Genomic DNA, 9,490 nt, shown 5'->3' on the forward strand with positions numbered 1-9,490 from the left:
CGGGCAGGGGGAGAGCTCTCCCTGTCCCTCGGGTATAGGGAGAGCTTTCCCTGTCCCTCGGGTATAGGGAGAGCTTTCCCTGTCCCTCGGGTATAGGGAGAGCTTTCCCTGTCCCTCGGGTATAGGGAGAGCTTTCCCTGTCCCTCGGGCAGGGGGAGAGCTCTCCCTGTCCCTCGGGTATAGGGAGAGCTTTCCCTGTCCCTCGGGTATAGGGAGAGCTTTCCCTGTCCCTCGGGTATAGGGAGAGCTTTCCCTGTCCCTCGGGTATAGGGAGAGCTTTCCCTGTCCCTCGGGCAGGGGGAGAGCTCTCCCTGTCCCTCGGGTATAGGGAGAGCTTTCCCTGTCCCTCGGGTATAGGGAGAGCTTTCCCTGTCCCTCGGGTATAGGGAGAGCTTTCCCTGTCCCTCGGGTATAGGGAGAGCTTTCCCTGTCCCTCGGGTATAGGGAGAGCTTTCCCTGTCCCTCGGGTATAGGGAGAGCTTTCCCTGTCCCTCGGGTATAGGGAGAGCTTTCCCTGTCCCTCGGGTATAGGGAGAGCTTTCCCTGTCCCTCGGGTATAGGGAGAGCTTTCCCTGTCCCTCGGGCAGGGGGAGAGCTCTCCCTGTCCCTCGGGTATAGGGAGAGCTTTCCCTGTCCCTCGGGTATAGGGAGAGCTTTCCCTGTCCCTCGGGTAGGGGGAGAGCTCTACTGTCCCGCAGGTAGGGGGAGCGGGTCTAGTCGTACACTGGTGAGTGGAGTGCGTGTGCGCGCGCATCTATGTAAATATTCGGCCCTTAATTTTGACGGGTCTCTTAAAATAGTGATGTATTTACTACTACACATTTTAACCATAAATTCATTAATTTGTGTTAAATGGAATAATAATCAAATTTCACCAGTTTTCCTTTTTAAAGTTTCAATTTTAATGTTATTAAAATTTGCTCAAATCTGTCAAAATTGCCTTATGGTATATACCTCATTTGATACCTTTTTCATTTCAGTTCTACCTACCAGACCATCATAAGGCCCAATGCAGTCGCTATATAGTAAGTCAAAGTTATGTTCTATTGAATTGATTTTAGTACTAACATGCTCGAACATAGGTTTATTTGAAGGTCGAAAATATTTATTACGGGTTTTGAATTATTACAACAGTAATATGAACTATTTTGTTTTTGTCGTTTTATGTTAATGTGTCGGGTAGCATTTGAGTCTTAAGTTTCAAGTTATTTTCCTATGTATTTCTCATCAGTAGAAGGTTCATCCTTGCCAAGATTCTTGGACATGATGTGTCGTACAATGCTATTGGCATTTTCAAATTTATATTCGAAGCAGGTTTTCTGAATTCTATTTAACCTTTATGACATATTTACTTTTCTGGTTTTGATTGAATATTCTTTTAATCTTCATCTATAATAAACGATATCGGTGTCAATGACCTTCGATGTCAGGATGCCATAGAACTTCAAATCAATCAATCACTCAATCAATTAGTTCGTCTTGTCAAACTCACACTCTGAGTCTGAAAGGTCTCTCAGAAATGTGAGCTTCATAGCCTTCTTAAGACACTGGACGAGCAGTTCCACAAATTTGTAATTTGTCTGAAAAACATGGTGTACTTGCTTTGCTTTTATGGTTTGGGCAACCATAATGCACTTCTCGGGAAGCTAAGGAGACAACAGTGTACCGGAATTAATGAAGCCAGCTGTACATTATGCCTACATATGAGGAATAATTCTCAAGATACAAGTGCAGTTAATAATGTTTGAAGTAAGAATTGAGTTGATATAAAATAAATGCATTAGAAGCCGAATTTCAACAACTTCCCATTTACGTTCAGTGCTAGTCTGTACGCCCTGTCGACAAACCGACATTGTCATTCTCATGTACATTTCACATCAGCGGATGTACAAAGACTTCCGTTGGTCTTATCAAACTTACTTTCAGAGTCTTACCATGTACATTTCTCATCAACTGACGTACAAAAACATTACTTGGTCTTGACAAACATGCGTTCCGAGTCTTCACTCACTTAATATGAAGATATCTAGAAAGGCGAAGAGTCGAAAGAAAATATTAAAAAATTTGATTTTTCACAACAGAAATTTGAAAACTGAATTGTAGATTTTTGTGGTTTGATATTAATATAAGTATCAAGTATCACATGAGTCGTAGTTTTGAAGTTATTCTCAAGTGCATTTTTCATCAGTGGATGTACAAAGACTTACGTTGGTCTTAATTACTTTGAGTCTAGTTTGAAGCCATTTTCATGAGTATTTTTCATTCTTATGTATTTCTCTTCAGCGGGTGTACAAAGACTTACGTTGGTCTTTTCAAACTTACTTTCTGAGTCTTAGTTTGAAGTCTTCCTCATGTGAATTTCACACCATTGGATGGACAGTTCAATTAAATATGCATTTGTCACAAGTATAAATTGATGTTTGTATTAAAACGCTTGAACACAGCAATAAAAAAACGGGGTTGGGTTCCCTGCTGTATGGGGTTCCCCTGTGGGGGGGGGGGGGTGTTCCCCTGCTGTATGGGATTCCGGGGGGGGGTTTCCCCCTGCTGTATGGTACCAAGGGGTTCCCCTGCGGGGGGCGGGGGTTTCCCCTGCTGTATGGGACCAAGGGGGTGGGGGTTCCCTTGCTGTATTGGGTTCCCCTGCTATATGGGACCAAGGGGTTCCCCTGCGGGGGGCGGGGGTTTCCCCTGCTGTATGGGACCAAGGGGGTGGGGGTTCCCTTGCTGTATTGGGTTCCCCTGCTATATGGGACCAAGGGGTTCCCCTGCTATATGGGACCAAGGGGTTCCCCTGCTGTACGGGACTAAGGGGGGTTCCCCTGCTGTACGGGACCAAGGGGGTGGGGGTTCCCCTGCTGTATGGGACCAAGGGGAGTTCCCCTGCTGTATGTGACCAAGGGGAGTTCCCCCTGCTGTATGGGACCAAGTGGGGCGGGTCCCCTGCTTTATGGGACCAAAAAACCATCCCGTAAAGTAAAGTAAGTTAAGAAACTAACATTTATGCGAATATGGATATATCCTTTTTTATATAACACCTATTTCCCCTGATATCGAAATCAACAATTTGGGTAATCCTTCTGCTATTCATCTTAGAATTTGCTTTCTAATTTTTTAATGAAATAACTAAAATATGTAAACTTCCTCATAGATTTTCCCGTTGAAGTACTCACTGTATTTATTGATTGTGACGAATTGAAACTTTCTTTAATCCCAATTAAATTAATTTTCTTATTATTGTAATTACAAATAGAATTTTACATATAAACATTCGTTATAAATATTCATTTTCCCATAGACGTACTCAATTATTTATTGATTGTTTGATACAACATGTCGCCTTTTTTAGTTCAGAATTGAATTAATTACTTTTGTTATTTTGATTATAAATAGAATATTATAAAAAAATCATTCATTAAAGATATTCATTTTCCCTTAGACGTTATATTTGTTATTCTGATTATAAATAGAATATTACATTAAAAAGATTTATAACAAATCTCTCTTTTCTAATGTAAGTCATATATAAGCCTAAATTCCCCTCGAAAAAAAAAGAAAGGTTTAAAATCATATAGTATATCTTTATCAAATTGATTTTAAATATAGATCAAAATTAAATTCTTAAGACATTAAACCTCTCAGTTGTCATAATAAAAAAAAAGTATATATGACCTCCTAATGAATCTCCTTTAAAATCTTTTGTAAATTTAATATTTTAAAATGTTTAGGACTCTTCCATAACAATTTCAAATTAGCAAAAAAACAGGCTCAGCTTATTAACCTGCCACGTAGTAGCCCGGTCATGGTTTACCCATTCGAGGGTGAAATTACTAGCAACATCCTGTTTTATAGGAACATGTAGGCAGGAAAAACAATGTTGCTATTTGTTTAAGGTTATACGTATATATAGCCTACTATGGGTATAGTATATATGTACATGTATATATATATATATATATATATATATATATATATATATATATATATATATATATATATATATATATATATATATATATATATATATATGCATAGATATATGTATATATGTATACATGTATATACATAATCTATATGTTTACACACATATGTGTATATATATAGGTCATTGTATATATATGTATATAAAGTATATACTGTACTTGTAAATATATATTTGTATATATGTATTATAAATTTCTATACATATTTATATATATATATGTATTATAAATTTCTCTCTCTCTCTCTCTCTCTCTCTCTCTCTCTCTCTCTCTCTCTCTCTCTCTCTCTCTCTCTCTCCCTCTCTCTCTCTCGCTACATATATATATATATAATATATATATATATATATATATATATATATATATTGTGTATATATATATATATATATATATATATAGACACAGTCATACGTGTATATAATCGAACAACGTAAGTTGTACGCGGAAAGCAAAAAGGAAGCACAATATTACCTTCATAGATTAAACCAAAAATTTTCCCTTTTGAAAAACCCTTATCTGTAAGATCTCCCTCCTCCGATTGAACTAAAGAATTGAATTAAAGAATTTCCTCCAGTACTCGATACTCGAACCGAGACCTCCTTTCTTATCAATTTTATAGAGCAATCGGAGTAGTAAGAAGTCTAACAGCAGGGTAATGGACAATAAACTCTAGTGCTGGCAGGAATCGCAAAGTGCAAATAATGTTCCTCGTGCAAATCGGCGTCTATAAAAGGACTTTTACTGCCGGGCGATAGGCGGTATCAATGGATTCCTGAATGCGCTCTCGAAACGGCAGCGAATTTCAACATCTTTTTTTTTATCTTTTTTTTTTTTTTGTATTTTTTTTTTTCATGAATGAATACGGTACGGAAGAGCTATTTCGTAGTGCCAATTTTTATTTATGAATGAATACGATACGTAAGAGCTATTTCGTAGTCCCTTTTTTTTATGAATGAATACGGCACGGAAGATTTATTTCGTAGTGCCTATTTTTTATGAATGAATGCGATACGGAAGAGCTATTTCGTAGTCCCTAAATTTTGTTATGAATGAATACGATACGTAAGAGGTATTTTGTAGTACCTATTTTATATGAATGAATCGGATACGGAAGAGCTATTTCGTAGTCCCTATTTTATATGAACGAATCGGATACGGAAGAGCTATTTCGTAGTCCCTTGTTTATATGAATGAATACGATAAATATATATATATATATATATATATATATATATATATATATATATATATATATATATATATTCTGTATTTTCATTTTCCCTGTGGTTCTTCTGCATCTGAGCATCACGTTTTCCTGTGATTTTTACGCATACATATATATGTATATATAATATATATATATATATATATATATATATATATATATATATATATATATATATATATATATATGTATGTATGTATATATATAATTTGTATATATATATATATATATATATATATATATATATATATATATATATATATATATATATATTGTGTGTTTTGTGGTATTGCTACAGTGTTGGAGATTTCGTTGCTTAAACCCAAGGTAAAATCTAGCCCTATGATGATTTAATCTACTGCAGTATATTAACCATGCTTCCCGTTTAAGCTCTGCCACGACTTACTAAACACCTTGTCCATTGAGGTTCAGTACTCACGCTCTGGATGCCTGGGTCTTGGTTTGATCCCAAATGATCCATCTCGAGTAAAAGCAAGTGACATCGATCATCTGGCAACACCACTTCCAAGCCATATCGGTGTATAACACATCCTCAGAATTGTTAGTGACATCCGACATCTGTAGATGATGAAAGGGTCATGTCAAAAGGATTTAAAAGGCCTTGCCTGGTTCCCCTTGATCTTGGAGTGGATGCACAAGTGTTCATACGACGTCATTATGTCTTTGTCGGAGAGTGGGTGACAAAAGTCTTATTTTGAGTGGACTGAATTGAAGCGAGTCACAATTGAAGCGAGCCACAATTGAAGCGAGCCACTTCATGTGAAACCGTCGAGATCTTGTGGACGAGGTTGTGGATATGAAAGACTTCTAAGGCGAATTCGATATTAATCTGAAATCAGTCTCTTTGGAGCTAGAAAAGTTGTCATGGTGAAAAAAAAAACCTTTAGTTGACATATGGATTCCCTTAAGGTTTTCTTTTTATAATGGGAATATTCTTCAACGTTCATAAATGTATGATTTTTATCGCTACATTAATTACTTTTATGTTGAGGTAAGAGTTTCTCTACATTTTACTCGACCTTGACCTTGACTTTTGACCTGGGACTTTCAAAATTTTCTCCCTTCCACATCTAAACATAACAATTAGTCCCTGAAAGTAGCACTATTCTAAGTGAAATTATGGCCAGGAAGTTGTTCACACACACACAAACAAACAAACAGACAAACAATGGCGAAAACATAACCTCCTCTCCAGCTTCGTTGGCGGAGGGAAAAATTAAAATAGGGAGAATAATTGAAGTCTCTACATCCAATGCATAAGTGTGTATATATATATATATATATATATATATATATATATATATATATATATATATATATATATATCTTAGTAATACTTTATATTTCGCCATCTATAATGCAATTATTATTTATACTGTTATTATTATTATTATTATTATTATTATTAGCTAAGCTACAACCCTAGTTGGAAAAAGCTAGATGCTATAAGCCCATGGGCTCCAACATGGAAAAATAGCCCAGTGAGGAAAGGAAATAAGGAAATAGATAAACGTTATAAGAAGTAATGAACAATTAAAGTGAAATATCGTAAAAAACCATTAACAGTATTAAAACAGATACTTCATATATAAACTATAAAAACAGACTTACGTCAGCCTGTTCTATTGACGCTATCAAACTCACTCACTCGAACATAAGGCGTAATTGGGTAATCCAGCGTGAAATTAATGTTAATGAAGTAATCTCTCAGTCCTGAGATGATAACTCTCATTACCAAGTCATGCTTTGTATCTGCCACATACCTTGATGGTAATATGTCTGCACACATTGTCTGTCTTTCCTCTGCCATTGACGTCATTCAGGCAAATGTCTGGCAGATTCTTCACTATATTATTGATGATTAAGTTGCGTGATACGGTATGTTTTTTTTTTTTTTTTTTTTTTTTTTGTCAAATGACTAAATTTGTAAAAAATTCGAGGTCTTTTTTTCAGAATTATGACTTCTAACACGTTTAAGGCAATATGTTATAATGGTCGTATTAAATACATCTTAGGAAACGTGAAATAAAAATAGCTGGCTTGTCATTTATTTAAGGTTAGAATCTATGTTTCTACATATGACCCGATTTTTAAAAGATTTCACATAGTATTTCCTTTTCACATAGGCCTCTGTCTCTTTTCGTTGCACAATTGTGACCTCTCTCAAGTTTGCTTTACAATGTTTATATCAAATATATCTTAGGAAAAATGTTGTGGTCTGATTGGTAACGTCTCTTGTCTGGTGTTTGCCAGACGGGGGTTCGAGTCCCGCTCAGACTCGTTAGTGCCATTAGTGTCTGCAACCTTACCATCCTTGTGAGCCAAGGTTGGTGGGGTGGGTGGGTTTGGGGAGCCTATAGGTCTATCTGCTGAGTCATCAGCAGCCACTGCCTGTCCCTTCCTGGTCCTAGCTTGGGTGGAGAGGAGGCTTGGGCGCTTGTATAATAATATGGTCAATCTCTAGAGCATTGTCGTGATTGCTAGGGCAATGTCACTGTCCCTTGCCTCTGCCATTCATATGTGACCTTTAAACCTTTAAATGTGAATTCAATATAGCTGGCCTGTCATTTATTGGAGGTAATATATACGCCTCTCTCTCTCTCTCTCTCTCTCTCTCTCTCTCTCTCTCTCTCTCTCTCTCTCTCTCTCCCCCAGGTTCACACTTTTCGATATCACATGAATGAAGTCGCCAGCACACTCTGTAATTACACTGCGTCAAAACGGATTATGATTTGTAATGGTTTGGCATTTAGCTGTAGCGGAAATTTCCATGTTTTGGCTCTTCAATTTTTGTATCCATAATGCATCAGTAGGTTTCCTTAAACGTTTATTATTCATTATCATATAATTTAATTAAAGTAATATATAGAATCACGAGCCCTTGTATGTTTGTAATGTTCAATCAACCATTATATTACTTGAACAAGTTTTAAAGGTTTTAAAGGCCACTCATGGATGGCAGAGGCAAGGGACAGTGTCATTTCCCTAGAAAGCAGGACAATAAGCTAGAGACTGATCATATATAAATATGATCAGGGCCCAAGTCCCTTCTTCAACCGAGCTAGGACCAGGGAGGGCCAGGCAATGTCTGTTGATGACTCAGCAGGTAGACCTATAGGCTCCTCTAAACCCTCCATCTCTAGCTCGCAAGGATGGTGAGGTTGCAGCGACCAAAGGAACATTCTTAAAGTATTTAAACATTATTTATGCCTGTCCAAACTCAGTTACAAAAGCTATATATAGCAACTTGACATTCACCTTTCTGTCAAAGCTCAAAGAACACTTTTCAAGTATTTAAACTTTGTTCATGCAGAAAGTCACAGAACACTTTTAAAGAATTTAAACTTTGTTTTGTGCAGAAAGTCACAGAACATTCTCAAAGTATTTAAATATTGTTTATTCATGTCCTAGTGAAACAATTGGCATGTGACAATGTAACATTAAATCGAATCTTTCAAAAGTCAGAGAAAAACATTTAGTTTGAAGACCAATGAAAATCGATGTTGGATAAAAAATCTTTTTTTATTTTTTTATTCTAAGTGATTAGAATTAAAGACTTGAACTAGAATGCGTGAAAAGTTCTCTCTATGAATGAGGAATTGTAATATGGAAATAAAGAATAAACATAAGTTAATTTCAGTCACGATGAATATATATCCTCCTCCATCGAAAATGTTATATTATCTAGATCACATTTGTTCTCATAATTATTTTTCTTGAATGACAGAGGCAAGGGAAAGGAACAATGGGTTAGTTCTCTTGCTTGAGGGTACACTCGAGCACACTATTCCATCTAATTTCTCTTCCTCTTGTTTTGTTAAAGTTTTTATAGTTTATATAGGAAATATTTATTTTAATGTTGTTACTGTTCTTAAAATATTTTAGTTTTCCTTGTTTTTTATCCTCGCTGGGCTATTTTCCCTGATTGGACCCCTAGGCTTATAGCATCCTGCTTTTCCAACTAGGGTTGTAGCTTATTTATATGTTAGATATTAAAGCACAATGCCCTAGAGACTGACCATGTTGAAATATGATTAGCGTCCTAAGCCCCCGCTCCTCCCAAGCTAGGACCAGGGAGGGCGAGACAATAGCTGCTGTTATTTCAGCGTGTAGATCTATAGTTCCTCCTAAAACCTCCATCCTTAGCTCACAAGGATGGTCAGGTTACAGACACTGCAAGAAGCCATCAAGCTTGAGCGAGACTCGAACTCAAGTCAAGCAGATCGCCTGGCGAAGGCTTTTCCAATTGGCTAATATAATC

The sequence above is a fragment of the Palaemon carinicauda genome, chromosome 28 (genome assembly GCF_036898095.1).
Source record: "Palaemon carinicauda isolate YSFRI2023 chromosome 28, ASM3689809v2, whole genome shotgun sequence".
Taxonomy (NCBI): Eukaryota; Metazoa; Arthropoda; class Malacostraca; order Decapoda; family Palaemonidae; genus Palaemon; species Palaemon carinicauda.